This window comes from Frieseomelitta varia, unplaced genomic scaffold, assembly GCF_011392965.1.
Source record: "Frieseomelitta varia isolate USP_RPSP 00005682 unplaced genomic scaffold, Fvar_1.2 scaffold_405, whole genome shotgun sequence".
In the NCBI taxonomy this organism is placed as follows: Eukaryota; Metazoa; Arthropoda; class Insecta; order Hymenoptera; family Apidae; genus Frieseomelitta; species Frieseomelitta varia.
This window is the reverse complement of record NW_025110152.1, coordinates 150,001-166,646: the sequence shown is the minus strand read 5'-3', so window position 1 is coordinate 166,646 and position 16,646 is coordinate 150,001. Positions and strand designations below refer to the sequence as shown.

Genomic DNA, 16,646 nt, shown 5'->3' with positions numbered 1-16,646 from the left:
TTTTGGCGTTGACTGTTGACTAAGTTACGCCCAGTCGATCGATCGTTCGTAAATAATTATCGAGCGCTGAACGAACGTGGAAACGGGACGAAAGGAACGCTTTAAATTAAAAAAAATCCCAGTAGCCATGAAACGTTTACGAAATTACGAACAAGCAGCTATTCAAGGGAAACAAGTTGTCATCGAAAATGTTTACGGTACGACGTATCGATAATTAGTACCTAGTACTTGTTCACCTATATCTTTTTATGCATTCAGTGACGCGATAATTTACAACTGCTGAGAATTTACAATGCAACGGCGCTTCATTTATAATAGCGTGTAATTACACACGGGAATCATTCGTAGATAGAAAACGTACGATCGTAGCTTCATGAATCTTGCAAATCCTGTCCCTCGTTTTATCATTTGGACTTTCAACCCTTTGTGCATTGCCAACCGTTATTCTATTTCCATGTTTAATTGATCTTCGCCATTTTGAAAAATTATCCCTGTGAAACTTCCTGCAACTCTTGCGTCAATAATCAAAACGTTCACGACCAATATATACTGACAATTTCATACTCATACTTTTCCAAAATTCTATCCTTTTTCTCGCTAAAAATTTACTTTTAACCGAAAAGTTATTTATACCATTAAATATTATAACAACTTCGGGTATTTTTGTTTAGTTTTGTAACATTAAATACCCAATAATTAACAAAATTTTACATATGATTGTAAAAATATTTAAAGATTGAAAATCTACAGAAAATTTCATGCAATCCACCAAAGAAGTAATAAATTCTAATATAAATATACAAGTAACAAGCACCTTGAGTTAATGGTGAATAGACGAGAGTCAAAATATTTTTCAAACATCATACGATATAGAAATCTTCAGAGACCGATCGATCTACGATATATAGGAAATATTTCCAAATATTTGAGCGGCCGACCAGCGAGATTCGACATGGTTTAAACGAGAATCCACGCGTGTCTGGATCCCCAAATCTACGACAGACCTCGGCTATTTTCGCATATATCCCGAGTAGAGGTGTTGGCAGCGGATCCGTCCGAAGCGAAAAGCATGTCTCCGGAGATTCTATTTCGCTGCTGAGTCACGATCCCGCGTTTGTCGACGTGAAAAGGGGGACGAGCGTGTCCTCCTTGGGGACACCCTTTGCACACTTCCAAAAGCCGTAGGTATCGGGGTCGACCTTCGTACGGATCGCTGTCATTCTTTGATCCTCCGCATTACTTCTGAAAGAAGTAGAAACTTGGACGAGGTTCGAAGACACGTCAATATGCGAGACTTGGTTGATACGTTTGCTTCGAGAAGCTTGTTTTCTTTTCTAAAAGGTCAAAATAGATAAGCGTTTGACTTGAGTATAATTTTTTGAAATCTGATCAGCAAATGTAACCCTTTCCCGCACATTCGAGTATTTGATATTTCGATTTAAAATTATTAATATTGCACTTTGGCATTGAGTACGGTGATAAATTGGCAAAAAGACTATCCAATATTACAGGTAACATATGGAAATTAGAAAGAAGAATAAATCATACGATCTAATAAAAAGTTCAAAAAATACTGAATATTCAAATATATTAAATATTCATCGTTTTCTACAGTAGCTTTCGTTTCTATTAGGTATGCACTAAGCATCACTTTTAAAACAGCTACTAAATCGCTTACACATTTCCCTGTTATAGTAAATGTATAGTAAATGTATTTAATAAAGGAATTTCTATATAATTAAATACTTTAATTATTTCAGGAGGTCATATTATATTAATTTCAATTGATGGAGAAATTGATCTATGAAAAAATGTTCAAAAAAATGAAATTAAAAAAAATAATTCAGAAATAATAAATATAATTATTCTAAATTTTAATATAAAATGTATGATATGTATAATTATTTTAATATAAAATGTATGATATGTATAAAACAACATGACAATTATTCCTCAATCTCATTTCAGAACATGCTTTGATGCTGTAAATTAACTAATAAACCTCTGATGCACAAGTACACTCGTATCAACCAATCACTTCCTTAAAAAGTGTTGATCGAGCATCTTTCATTAAGATCGAGCATCTTTCATTACAGACGACTCCAGTTTGAAATCGAATGCGACAACCAGCAAGCTCGAAATCGTTTCAGACGTACTTTATAATCGAAACGGTAGTTTCGTCCTGCACGGACGCGGTGTTCGACTGACAAACAAAAGAAAATCGCGACAATTATCGATCCACGGGGATGGTAACGACGTTAACGCGACTCGTCGTGACCCACGACCCGCGAGCAATTACCACCTGACATCGGTGCTTGAAAGCAATTTGCGTGCGGCGAGTAGGCTCTTCCGGCGACTAGCTGAAAAGAACTCGGACCCAGCGAGAAAAAGCCACGTTTATAGCGGCTTACGTCGACAGTCGGCCTCCTCGGACGAGGAAGAATGGCCGAGTGAGTCGTAAAAGTGATTCATCACCTTTCGCGGCTACGGCTCGCGTAGTCGTTAGCGACGATCCTCCTCCTCCTCCTCCTTCTCTCTCGGCCGTCGTGACATCCTTCCTCCGGCAAGCCCAGAAGCTCGTCAGCTGAGTTTCTCCGACGTGTTACACGTCTACGTAGTGGAAAGGTCCGTGCGATGGAAAGACGACGAGCGTCATGAAAAGTGTTCGATGGATGAAGATAAAGGTGGGAAGATTTAAGGGTAGAAACAAGCGTAGAAGTTACGAGGATGCTGATTAGAGTTTTATGTAGTAGTAGTTGTATCGAGATTTATGTCCAGATGATATTTGTCATCATTTTGCAGTGAGGCATGAGTCGTCGAATATAATACTATAAATTTTACATTTTGAACGTCATCAGAGGTAATTCTATTATTTATCCATTTTCTACAACGATTAAAAGCATGTATGCTGCTAAATGCATTTTGTATGTCAAATACACGGTAGATACTACAGATTCTACATGATAAGGAACTCTATTGTTATGCCTGCCAAATTTTTTTAAAACTTTTCTAAGATGAACTTCTTTAGTTTAAGAAGATCCTGAAAATTACACCATCAACTGAACCAAATTCACGATAAAGCCACTCTCTTGTCTCCAGCTGGTTTCAACTTCTGACGTGTTTCCAATTAGGTTTCGAGGAAACCCTTTGCGAAGGGAGAATTTCTGTGGACGTCCCTCGGACACTGATTACCACTCGCAGCAGTGGAAAGAAAGAGGTAACTGGGTTAAGGTCGGCCAGCATCCGTGACCTCGACAATTACCATTCGACGCCCTTCGGCACGTGAAAGACAGTTTTCATACAACGAAAATGCTGGCGCATTGTTGGTAAATGATTCTCGAACGCGACCGAGAAATGTTTTCGAGGCTAATTGAAGAGAAATACGATCCTTCTTCGTATTTCTCCTCAAGGACCTTCGACATCCTCATACCGTGTTTTATGTCTACTTGATGCACAAGTGGAATGAAGACCTTACTATTCAGACACATAATAAAGAAATTAATAGAAGACAAGTCTTAAAGTGGACATTTTCCGTGTCGTTATTGTATGCATTTTCTGACTGGACGAAAATTGGATATAGGAAAACAGAAATCTATTTCTCTATTGTGTATATCGATATAAATGTCTGACGCTTAAAGGAAACTCAGATAATGAAATTTAGAAATTGGAAATGAAAATAGTAGAAAATAGAAATGGGGATTAAAAACATCGTGGGAAACGACGTTTCGAAAAACACAACGAATAACGTTTTACCTCGCGGAATGAATCCACGATAAAAGGAGGAAACGAGGTAAAGAGGTTAACGCTGCGTTTGCGGACGCCTCGAGTGCTTCCACAGTACTTACGTTTTTATATGTACTCGAGAAAGTCTTTAATTATTCTGTCTAGAAATCATATACTGTTACGCTTCCTCGAATTATATCTCTGGGCAGAAAATATTTAATCGTTGTAAATGAAACAATTTTTTGACAGAACATTTAAATCTCGGATTTCCTCAAAATAATATATGATTATTAAAATCTACACTTGACTTGACTGTTCCTCTAAAGTTCCTTTGATAAATAATAAAGTTCAGGTTTTCTGAATAGCTCGAATTCGATGCTAACTCACAGATAAAACATCAATGGTGCTGTACTTAATTTTAGATTAAGCTACCTAGGTTAAGGTTTTAGGTTACTTAGGTGGGTTAGCTTTAATTTTCAAATGGGCGTTTAACAAATGTTACTAAAGAAATAGTCATTAAATTCTATGTAATTTTGTGTACACCTTATTGTGTGTACTGTGTGTACTAATTGTGTACCGTATCTTATTTTATATTTCTTTTATATTTTCATGTAACGAATTTTTTTAATTTCCACGAAGATCTATCGACGGCCTAGATTCACAGTATCGCGAGTGGATCATTTTCGTAGCGAGGCGATTTTGGAAAAATCGTTGTTGCTCCAGGTGGTAAGTGCAAAGGGATGTCCTGGAGGCGCGCGGGTCCGGCGAACGCGGGACAGAGAGAAAAGAGGAAGAAAAGAGCTGACGGGTACACGAGGCTGGCAAGATTAATGGATTCGCATTGTCGGCATTTTTTCAAGCGTTTTAGGACTACTTTTGAGTGCAGGAGAGCATCTCATTTTTCAAAAAGTCCGGTGCCGTCTGTAGGCCCCGATAGAAAAATTGCAATCGATTCGGCCCGCGCTAATGGTTCCGAATTAAGCGTGTCTGGTCTCTCGCGTTGCCGGCCTGGGAGTATCGTCGAATCAGCCTCTTGTAGGCCGTAAGTGTTACGTAAGAATGGGTATCGATAGTCGTCTTCGTAAATACCTCGCTGTTCAAGACACGTTGAGGAGATTCGTTTCTCATGGCGCAATGACACGCTGTGACATTTGAACGCCTCGTAGAGTTCGCTTCTTGCACATATGCGCACACAATGGAGAAGCTTCTTGCATCTTGTTCGAAGTTCAGAAACTCGTAATTAAATTAAGGGTGGATGTGTCGAAATAAACTTTTGTTTCAATGAGAACGATGTAAATTGAATTTAATAAGAAATTAATAAATATTCGATTCTCTGTGACTTTCTAATCTCATGATGTTGTCACAAAGGATGAAAAAAGTCATTTGAATAATCAAACTTGTTGTGTATCATATTATTGGTCTGTGATATGATACTTTATGTTTGTAATTATTATTAGGGCTATTCATAAGTAATGTCGTTTTCTGATACCGTAGAAAATTTTTTTTTGTACACAAGTACACTAAATGTCAATATATTTAATTAGAATTCGGATTATGTTATTAGGCAATGTTTATTAAATTTGAAAAAACGACATTATTTATGGACACTTCTAATATTTATTAACGTTGTAACAAAACGGAAGAAATACATTCACAATCAGATCATGAATTTTTATGAAATCACTTAAAGATGCAAATATAATGTAAAATATCGGAAGCGGAGTATCTTCATTTCTTTAAAAAACATAAAATTGCACGAAAATTATAAAACGTACGAATATGATTTAAGCTTTCGGCAAAATTTAAAGGAGCACCGCGAAATCAAAAGAAGCCCGACAGTTTTCACTAGCCACTAGGGACTGGAAACTCTTCTACACAAGCCTGGCAAATTTGTGGCGTTTATTAGTAATTTGAAGATTTACAACAATCAGGAGCCGCATCTGAATAGAAGTGACAAGTACAAACAACGTGAAAGAAACCAAGAAACACGACGGAGGCGGAGCAGAACCGAGTTGGCGCCTTGGGACCTTCGATGCTCCTCCTGAGCAAAGATAAAAGTTGCGATGAGCCGTAACCGATGAACGCACAATAACCCTCCGTAAGCAGTACCGCTATCTTTCATTCGGTCTTTCGTGGTCACGGGTAGATGCGCGATCTTTATCTGCCACGGAGACCAACGCGCTCGAGCGCACGGAAGCCTACGTCACGCGAATATAATTTTAGCCGGATATCACAGTCGCACGATCCAGTAAAACTTTTGATTTCCTGTTTTTTTGACAATTTCTTGCGTAGAAAACGATTTTCACGAAGGGTTGACAGCTCGAAAGATATTCATCTGTCTTCCACGTTCAACTCATTGGTATTCATTCATTTTATCGCTGTTGTATACGTAGCTATGAATTTAAGATGTTGTTTGATTCCGTGCAACAGAATAATATTTATAATTTTGAGGAGTTTTTATTCAACGTTGCAAACGTGGTCAAGGATCGTATAAAATCTTCGGTCAACTGGATAGAAAAAAATGCTCAAGCTTCTCCCCGGCATGTCTTTCTATATTTTTCAAAGAGAAAGTGAAAAAACATAGATGAATAACTACTAAATTTTGCTTTTATGACTAACTATTTGCAGCTCACTTTTAAGTGGATTATTATTGACTCAGTAGCAGCACTGAGCCAATATTTTTGGGCCGGATTGGTCATCCAACGATGTTATTTTCTTTTTATGTTCTCTAAGGAGTAATTTCTGCGCTTTTATGATGATGATAAGATGATAAAATCTTCCAATTACACGTGCATTTCATAACATAATTATTATTAAGTTTAAGTATCATCATAACTAAATATCATTCGTTAATTTTATCAAGTTATGAAAACGTGACAAAGAATAAAGTTAGAAATTAATTAGTTATGTTATTGAAAAAAAAACGATAACTTTAATAATTAAAATTCTAGAAATTAATTAATTTCTACACTGACAATGTTCATTTATACGGCTGAAAGTGTGTATTTCATCTTCCTCATACAATTTTTATCCGACGTTCTACGTCTTCAATGCGCGAATCTAGAAGAAACGATAGCAATTTCAATTAAACACAATTTTCCTTCGAATGTAGGAAAACACTGGCTGAGATCTATGCGCCGAGAAAGTTAATAGATGAATCAAGAAGTTCGAAACTTACTTCCAGGTATGGAAATTGCCATCTCCGGAAAACATGGAAATTTCTTTAACCCATTTTACTCTTTCACTGCGAAGGGTTTGCTATCCATGCTCATGCAAATACTTTCCTCTGAAATTCGATTCGCATGGCAATAAATCAAAGGTTGCAACTCTTTACTTTCGTCAAAGCAAACTAAGACCCTAACTCTTCACTACTGTCCAGGCTACCGATCACGTCACAATGAAATCCCGTTCCGGTTGTTATTCACAAGTTATAATTCTTCAAAGCATTCTCGAAGAAAGTTTCATTGTTAAAATATTTACTTTCATTTCCTTCTTCGTCTCTCGGTTTCTTAACTTTTAAACTCTGTCTGCTTTCCAACTCTCATACGAACAAGCTATCTTCCAATTACATTCAAAAAGTTTAAGTAACGCGAAATTTTGAATATATAATTTAAAATCAAAGGATAAATTAGTTGACCTAGTTAAATTAAATTAACTTGGTTAAAAAATTAAATTAACAATAGATCGTTATATAAATAAATAATAAGTTTTAGTAGTGCATTTTCATGGTAACTCGTATCTTTGAAAAGAGAACTCAAATAAATATTTTTTTGAACCTCTGTATTTTATACTTTACTTTGAATATTTTCTATAAATGCATAAACATTTATAATTGAAAGATTAAGAGTTTTTGATGGAAAAAGAAAGGAAACGAAGCAAAAGGAAAAGACGGAAAGTTTCTGCAATTTCCAGAATGGATCGTTTCCAGGATCGACAGCGAACGAGGACGACCACGATGATCCATCCACTCTTCCTACGAAGCTGGACGGGACTCTTTAAAGTTTCCTCGAGAAAGTTTGATGAGTCTATCGAACGCTATTATTCCGTACCCCCTTCCTAGCGCCCTTCTTCCGCGTTCTTTAATCATTCAAAGCGAATCAATCACCCATCCAGAGAAGCTCAGCAACGCTTGAATCACCCTCCGTCCTTCGTAGAACTTGGTCGTCCCGAGTCCTCTCTTGAACGACGTTATCAAACGAAGCTATTTCCGTCGGCTCCGCGAATACCTCGAAAGATAAAGAAAACTAGAAAACGACATATCTCTTTTAACTGTTGTTCGTTTTCACAAAATTCAGACGATACTGATTATTTTTGAATTTTTACATCTGAAGATTACGAAGGGAAAAGAAATTTCCTATCTTGAAATCGTCGTTTTTTTTTTTTTATTTGCTTTCGTAGTTAATTATAAATTTTCTAAAATTTTCCAAAATTAAGTTGAATATAAATTTTCTGAAGTTAAATACAAAGTTTCTAAAATTTATTTTCTTCAAATTTCTAAAATTAATCGTCGTTTAAAATATCGAAAGGATTGTTCGTTGTAATGTTATAATGTTCTTTTTATATCATAATTTCAAATTACTGCCAAGTATCTTCATTTTATAGACAGTATTGAAAAATTATTAATTATTAAAAATAATTATCAACTTTTTATCCCTTTCTTTATCTCTCTTGTCACAAGAAATTTTCTACGTGACGCAAGGCTACGCGTGTTATATTAATATTAAATCCATCCCTGTATTTAATCAGAGAACTGGTTTCAATTAAGCCACTAAGCCTCGTTGCAAATTCTATTCGAGCGGATAACGGTGCGCAAGAGGCTCGTATAAATGCGCATTTTATTAAAGGGACCACGTGGATAAGGGTCTCGCGGAGCCTTCAACCCCGGTTTCGACCCCTTCGACAACTCAGCTTCACGAGCCCCATGCTCGCGAGCCTTGTCTATCTGTCTCGCTCTCTTCCTGTTTTACGAAACTTCTCTCTTCGCCTCTCTGTCTTTCAGTCGATTCTGTGCGAGGAGAACCAATCAGCGATCTCTCGAAGCCCTCTTGCACCCTGCAACCCGCAGCCACGCCTGCCAATATAGGGTAGATACCCTCGTCAGATCGACCCTTATCCTTTTTACCCGCCTTCCTTCCTTCTTCTCTCTCTCTCTCCCGTCGTTGTTGCTGGACCCGATTCATTCCGCAAAATGGATCCTTCCTCTGTTCTTTCCACTGATCTCCTTCGATGCATTCCTCGCTCACGGAATTATTTCGGATTTCTCTTCGAGAAAAATTAATCGAGAATATCTTTTATTCATGATTTCATCCATTAAATATTTTACTTAATTTCGCGACAATTTTCACTTTTCATAATAATTTTCTAGTTCGAATCGGTAGGAATTAAAATCTGCTATTTACGATTTATTGAAATTTGCCGAAATTTAAAAAATTCTTGAAGACTTGTCTTCGTGAAATTAATCGATGCTTCTCTTAATTTGAAATAACACTGCCTTTAGTATTTAGTGCCTCAACTCGGCGGATAGTTTTGTGCAATTAATCGCGAATATAAATGAATTACACTCGTGTAGGAACTTCGTGAAATGAATTTTTGAATTATTTTGTAGCCATTTCGCGAATACATCGGACACACGAGGGAAACATACAATTTATCACCGATGCAACTACAGTTACGAGTTACTGAATATTCGAACATGCCCTGAGAACATACCGTTATGATTAATATCAAACATCGCCGTGTTGCGACGTTCCCTGAGATCGAGTCTAAGCTATAATTTTCCTGATGACCTCGTGTCCTTCCACACGTACGATCCTTTTCTAAAAGTCATTGTGGGAAATTGGTCTCGGATCTAGGTCCAATATCACGTTCGAAGTTCAATCAACCACTGAATTGCAATTTCGCGTAAACATAGCTTAAATATCATTTCTTAAACCATATTACGAGTACACTTGTACTTTCTTATGGAAATTACGTAATCATTCGATAAACTCTAAATTTCGCCCAGCTCCTTAATCAAAACACGATTTGAAATAATAAGTACACCTACATGTCTACGTGTCCGTTTAGAATCGAATTTTCATTCGACACAATCGTGAATAAAGCCTCAAGATTGAATTGAAACAGAGTTGTCAGTTAAATAATTATTATTTGAGCGAATTAAGCTTTAGTGTACTTACTAAAATTCAATGAATAATCAAGCTTATTCTTATTGTTATAAGATTCTTACACTCGTGTCTCGTTCAAAGATAAAACGCGTGCACAGTGAGCTGTTCCCTTGCCTAAATCTTATCGATGCTTTACGAAACCTCGAAAGCACGAATTCGAGACGGATTTTCGAAGAGATCGTAAGAGTAGCGCCGATTTTATCCAGACGCGTGGACAAACGGACGTGACGATAGCCGGGTACCATGTCGATGTCTACCGATCGGATGGAGGTACCAGATGAAACGTACGAGTTATAATAATCCGTGATAGCAACGGTGGCGATGTCGAGGAGCGGAGGAGCGGTCGTGCTGTCACAAAGGCATGCGCCACCCACCTCGACCTGGACGCTCACATCGTTAATCAACTGCACCGGGACCCTTAACTTTCGAGGCACCGATCCACAGGTATGGCTTCGCCTCTGTTAAACCCGACTGCGTTGCGCGAACGTGCTTTCAAATAGACCAATGAAACTCTCTGTTGTCTCGAAAATCTCGTCTCTTTTGTCAGCAAAGATCTTGCTGGTGAGTCTCTTGTTATTGGATTCTTTTTCAACAGATCTTTTTCTTTTCAATTGCAGACTGACCGAATACAGATCGAACTATTGTTATATCATTAGTTTTTGAATGGATATCGTGCAATTATCGAGGAATTTTTTAGAAAACGAGCACGCAAATTTTTGTATACAGCCGCTATTAAGTGTGTGGACACCGTAATGTTTAAAAATGAATTTCACTGTGCCATAATATTAAGAGTAATATTTAAAAATAATGTTATTTTGTATACAGCCGCTGTTAAGTGTGTGGACACCGTAATGTTTAAAAATGAATTTCACTGTGCCATAATATTAAGAGTAATATTTAAAAATAATGTTATTTTGTATACAGCTGCTGTTAAGTGTGTGGACACCGTAATGTTTAAAAATGAATTTCACTGTGCCATAATATCTAAAAATGGAATCATCTTGGATTTATTTGATCAAATGAGCTACTGAAATTATTTCTCAAAACTAAAAGGTAAATCTAAAATCATTACATCCGGATGTAAGGGTGCATATTCTTCTTTAAAAGAAATGACACAGAATGACAAACAATGATGAATCAAAACAATAAGTTCGACATTTGTAATTTGGCCATAGTTTTCAATTAGAAAGCACGAAAGGAAATTTTCCCTGCCTTAGGTTATTAAAGCTACTCGCGACTCAGTTACGGAAACGGCGCCGCTTCGTTAAAAAAAATAATAAACGTGGCACTTCATTGCTGCAAAGGTCACGATCGTGAACGAGATTTGAAAAATACATTATTCATTCGTCGTTGTATCTAACGTCATCTCGTACTGTTTCCTACGACGTTAATAGCTTGTAAAATATCACGATTTCTAATCTTACGTGACTCACTTTGCAAATACATTACACTTTTCCGTTATAGCCGCATTAAAGCATGCCGAAATTTACTTAATCTCTGAATGCAAAGTGATAACAGCCGTTTTTATCTCATCGCTATCGTTCCTATTATTACGTAACGTACACGTGTGCGTCTCGTCGATCTAATCCGTATAAAAATTTCTAGAAATAGTAAGAACATTACAATTATTTTTCTGGAAATACTGCTGGAAGCACTATTAGAGATATTACTAAAAATATCTTGCTGTTATCTCTTCCTCTGGAAATGTTACTAAAAATACTTCTAGAAGCTTCTTACAGCTAACAGTAAGAAGATCATAATCTCTAGAAACATTTTGCGAGTAAGCAGAAAAAGAAGTAAAGAGCGATTTCCATCAGCAGAGTTTGACCAACGACAAAGGAACAAAGGGACATTTCGTCGGAGAAAGTTCCCGAATCTATTATTGGTATCTAGAAAAGGCTTTCACGAGAGGGGTAGTATACGATACGCGGAGAAAGAGCTTGGCAGCCCTAGTTGACGATGCGCACGATGTCGGGGGTGAAAAGGGGAGTTGAGCGGTTCTGCGAGGTGGAGGAGGAGAACGAGGGTTTCCTTTTCTACGATGGCACCCCTCTATGATATTTCCGAATAGCCGGCGTCTTCGTACGTGGGGGGATATGAGCTGGGAGCCGTTCGGGGGTAGCAGGAGATTGGGGGATCAGCGAGAGGGGTAGAAACGAAGGCACCCCACCTCTCACTTTCTTTCTCTTTCTCTTTGCTACTCTCTTTCATTCCCCTGGAAAGCTTCGTCGCTGAAGGAAACCGACGTAACAGGAACGAACCACGCGGAGAGACAGAGAGAGGATGGGGAAGAAAAAGAGAGGGAGAGAGAGAGAGACAGAGAGACGGAGAGCCATGCCGGCGGTGCTGCTAGTCAAACCAAAACTCGGCATGATTAATGATCGCGAGAGAGGCAGAGCGCTGCTTCAAACAACAAACTTTTCCCAAGGAACGCCGAAGAATATAAGAAAAAATATATAAGAAAGAGGGAACTCTCTTTCTTCGCATCCACCCTTCAGACCAACTAATACCATCCTAGAGCTCTTTCTCTCCCTCTATTTTGCCTCGCTTCTCCACGACCGTTCGCCTCCGCTCTGACAGCCTTTCATTTCTTTTCTTCGTTCTTTATTTTCTTCAACCTGGTCCTCCGTCCCCGTGCTCTTTCCCTACTCTCTTTCGCCTCTCTCTTGTTCACCGCGATGCGACTTCGCGCGATCAACACACCCCCGCCGTACGCTTCCTCTCGCGTTCAGTTTGCCTCTCGTTGAGACGCGAGAGAGTATAATGCTCGATGCCATGGCGAGAAACTCCTTTCGAACTTTTGTCGTTTTCTCTCCACGTGCTTGAGAGAAGAGACGACAAGAGTGGATGCTCTTTGATGACAATCGTACTGCGTAGGTGAGGATCTCGGTGACAGAGATGACACAGGTCTTTGAGAACAGTTTGAGAAGCGTACGTTCTCCGTTTTGAACAGCAATTCGATAAAGTTCTGCAGCGTTGGTTTAAATACATTTTCATTATCTTCGATGAAGAATTCTTTCTGCATCAGAAGATATTTGTATGAGCTCATTTACACATACATTCGTTTGTATCGTTGATAAATTTCATGTGCCAAAGAGATAATTGTTGTACATGACACAGAAAAAAACTGCTCAGCTTTAATTTTCCGAACATCTAAAATTAATTTTTACTGCAGCAGAATTCTAATTATACGAACTGCAACTATTGGAGTAAAATTATATTTAGCATTCAATTAAATGAACTCTGCTGACTGAATTCGTTTATTCAGACTCTGATTGATCTCTTCAAAGTCACATAAAATTTCCATCGTGCATTCTCCAATTACACTACTTATCTCTCGATAGATTCACAAAAAGTTCCAGTAAAATTTACTTATTACCTATTATAAATTTTAAACTTTGTCCTGTTCACCTTACTTCGAACCCCTTATTTTCGGGTACTTCGTTGTCAGTGTCGCCCTGCAACTACCCAGTCATCAAATACTGATTTTCAGGATGTGTGTACCCGCACCTGGCGGCAAAATTGGATCGTCGACGCCTCGGCAGAACGGGCAACAGAGCGTCACCGGTGCGGCTGTTTCGTGCTTCACCGCGCAACCAGGCGTCCGCTCGAGCCTAGAACCTTCAGGAATGAATCTGCTCGGTCATCGTCGGACGGCTGAACGCGGACAGCGTGTTCGGCGTGTGTAACAGTAACTTTCTCTCTCCTCTTTGTGGCCGCGGCCGCGGGCCCGTTCTTCCGTATTTACGTATACACTCTCGAGACCACGTGCACGAACACCGGTCGAATAATAAACACTTATTAGCTGGCTACCATTTGCGGCCAATTCACTTGATGAGCGGTATTCTCGAGCGTTATCCAGTATTGTGTCGCGAATCAATTGGCGGCTCGGAGTCCTTTCTCGTCGGCTTCGCGGCGGCTTTCGAGCCGAAGAAGAAATCGAGGATGAACGACGACGCGTTTCGAAAGAACGCGGCACGAATAAGTGTAAATTACGCGCTTGCAACGCGCGACGGAGACTGAATCCACATGCTCCTCGTTTCGTTCTATTCCTCCACTCGATATTTTGTACACTTACGAAAAATGTCGTATTTGATTTCATAGTTTGTACGATCTTCCAAAATTCGATCTTCGAGCATTCGATGATTAGAAAGGACGTGACACGACCGATTGTTAATTACGTGCTTGCAGTTCAACAAACGAGTTTCTCGTTTTGTTCCGTTCTCCTAGTTTTGTAATACTCTTCCAAGAAACTTGGAATAATGTCTTTTTTTTTTTAATTTTCGAAAAATTAGCAATTTCGTACGCGATAATTCACGTGATTCTCAAAATTCCATCGAGTATGTTCGGCATCTCGAAGCTAAAGGATCGCCAGGGCGAAATGACAGGGTATTAATCGCGTTACGTCGGTACCATTTCGAGCCGATTCACCTGATGAGCCTCATTCTTGACCGATAATCGCAGCGAATGGACGAGATCCATGTAAACCTTGTACAGAGTTCTCAAGCCTGTTCCTCTTCTTTTTCTTCTTCATCTTCTTCGTCTTCCACGACGGATCGGAATATACGAAGAAGCTATGAGACGCGCGGGCGCGCACACGCCTCACGATGACTAATGACAGACATCGTAAGTCACTCACAAATTGAATTAAACGCGACGGTAAAACCGTGACGCGGCGCAAACAATCAGCAGCTATTCATTGTCGGAAATCGGGTGCCGTGTTCTGGGATGAGACTCACGGTCTCGGAACTATGTTTATACATTGTCCATTCTATTTTGTCGCCTTCTAATTGTCCACTGCAATCGTATTTTAATGTCGCATTTTAGCTGTACAGTACCGGCTAGAAGTTTGAGTATATTTTTACTACATTTGTATTTCATTCATCGTTTGATACTTGATATGTATTCTTGGATATTTTTCGGCTGTGTGCAATGACAGACACGCCTGTTTTCTATACACAGACAATGTATTAAAACACCTTAAACGATATTATAATAGAAGATTTATGTACCCATTTCGTATATAAAACCTACCTAAACAAAATATTGTATAATAGCTACAGAAAAATATTTGCATACACACTTATTTTTTAGTGCAATTATTTTTATTAGATTGCACACTCCATTTTCGTCATATCAAATTTTTAATGTTACACGAAAGTTATTCGAATGATACGAAATTTAATATATCTGAACCCAATTAAGTAGTGGATACATATACAAATCTCATAATGGATGTTGTGATGTGCAAATAATTTCTGTAGCCACTAAATATCGACGTGTCATTGTACCTATGCCCATCATGACATCTACTTGTCAGAACACGCGATCCACTGTAACTTTGACAAATTTAAATAGGATTTTTACCGAGAAAAACTTCGTGAAATATAACACATTTTCTCGAGATCTTCAGTTACTATACACGCAAAGAAAGGCCGCAGAAATCAAATTTATTACCACTGGAAAGTTCAGATTGAGGCACGGTTTGTGATACGAGCGACTGTCAGGGCCTGTTGGAAATCGAGCAAAACCATTTTTTTCCCCCTCCGAGCGGAACACGACTGGTTGGCCGCGCGATGGATTCCGGTTAACGCTGTACGCGCACGATGTTCCGCTCGGTCTTCTTGATCGATCATATATTAGAAGGTACGAAGTGTTTCAGTACACCTACAATGCCGCGAAGACGGGACGATCCATCGTCAATGAACGTCGGAATTACACGGCTAAATGAGATTCTAGCGGCGGTATCAAAGTGGCAGCAGGTGGTCAGGGCCACGGCTATTTTTTCCCTCTGGATACGCTTTGCTGGTTGCCCCACCAAGCACCTCTGTCTTTCTTCTTGCCTTGCAGAATCGTGAAACGATCCATCGCAGACGACGAAACCAGCCACTACTTCCTCCTTTGATTTGCATTTTCCTCGAAGCATTTTTTTCCTTTTTAATTTCTTTCTGTTGATGGCTTCGTTTGCTTTGAAGAATCGAGGGATTAAATTATATCAGTTCCATGTAGTTTTTTTTTTTTCACGCGGAAGGAAAGTCGTCTAAAATTATAGAAAAATTGTATCTTTTGGCTACATAAATTGGTGTCGTAAGTAGACTGTAAATTAAGAAGCGGAATGTTGTATGATTCCGTAAGTAGATTAGGTAGATTAGATCAGACAATGGAGATTAGTACGATGTAATTTCAGTTTTTTTTTTTTTCTGTTATTTTTGAAAAAGATTTCAGGTAGTCGGACATTGGGCCGCATTTGACGCCATTTTATACAAAATGCTGGTCCATTCGAAGGCCCGCTAATTATCTTGCCCCGTGACTTACCAGCGGTACATTTCTAAACCAATGGGCTGGGCATCCTCCTGGTCTAGCTGTTTAAAAATGGTCACGAAAAACGCTGGAACCATCTTGCCTATTCCAATTTTGCCCCTATTTTTTTGGCTCGCCTAGAACCAACAATTAATTATATTTCCAGAGCATTTTTTTTGACCCGAAGTTGATGGATTCTACAAAAGAAGAGAACGAAACCCGCCGCCGAGGACCGTTCTTTTCGTAGAACTTCACATGTTTACGTTTATTCGCTCGTTTTCCAACATTCCCTTTTCTCTCTCAAGCTACTTATTTGCCGTGAAATTAATTTTTTTTTCCACCCGTGAATTCTTTTCTTTATCCTGGAAACTTTTCAGGACCACTCTAACGACGTACGACTTACTTTACACCCGAGACGAAAATAAGTAGAAAGAAGATTTATAATTGAGACAACAATCA

General features: G+C 38.7%; 1 long non-coding RNA gene across 1 annotated transcript; it reads left to right on the top strand.

The window, feature by feature from the left end:
• The first annotated feature begins 2,572 nt into the window (after window positions 1-2,572).
• Window positions 2,573-5,066, top strand: LOC122531545. The gene is made up of 4 exons (XR_006307304.1): window positions 2,573-2,860; window positions 3,100-3,326; window positions 3,411-3,520; window positions 4,447-5,066. It is a non-coding gene; the product is annotated as an uncharacterized LOC122531545 (long non-coding RNA).
• Window positions 5,067-16,646: the final 11,580 nt, after the last annotated feature.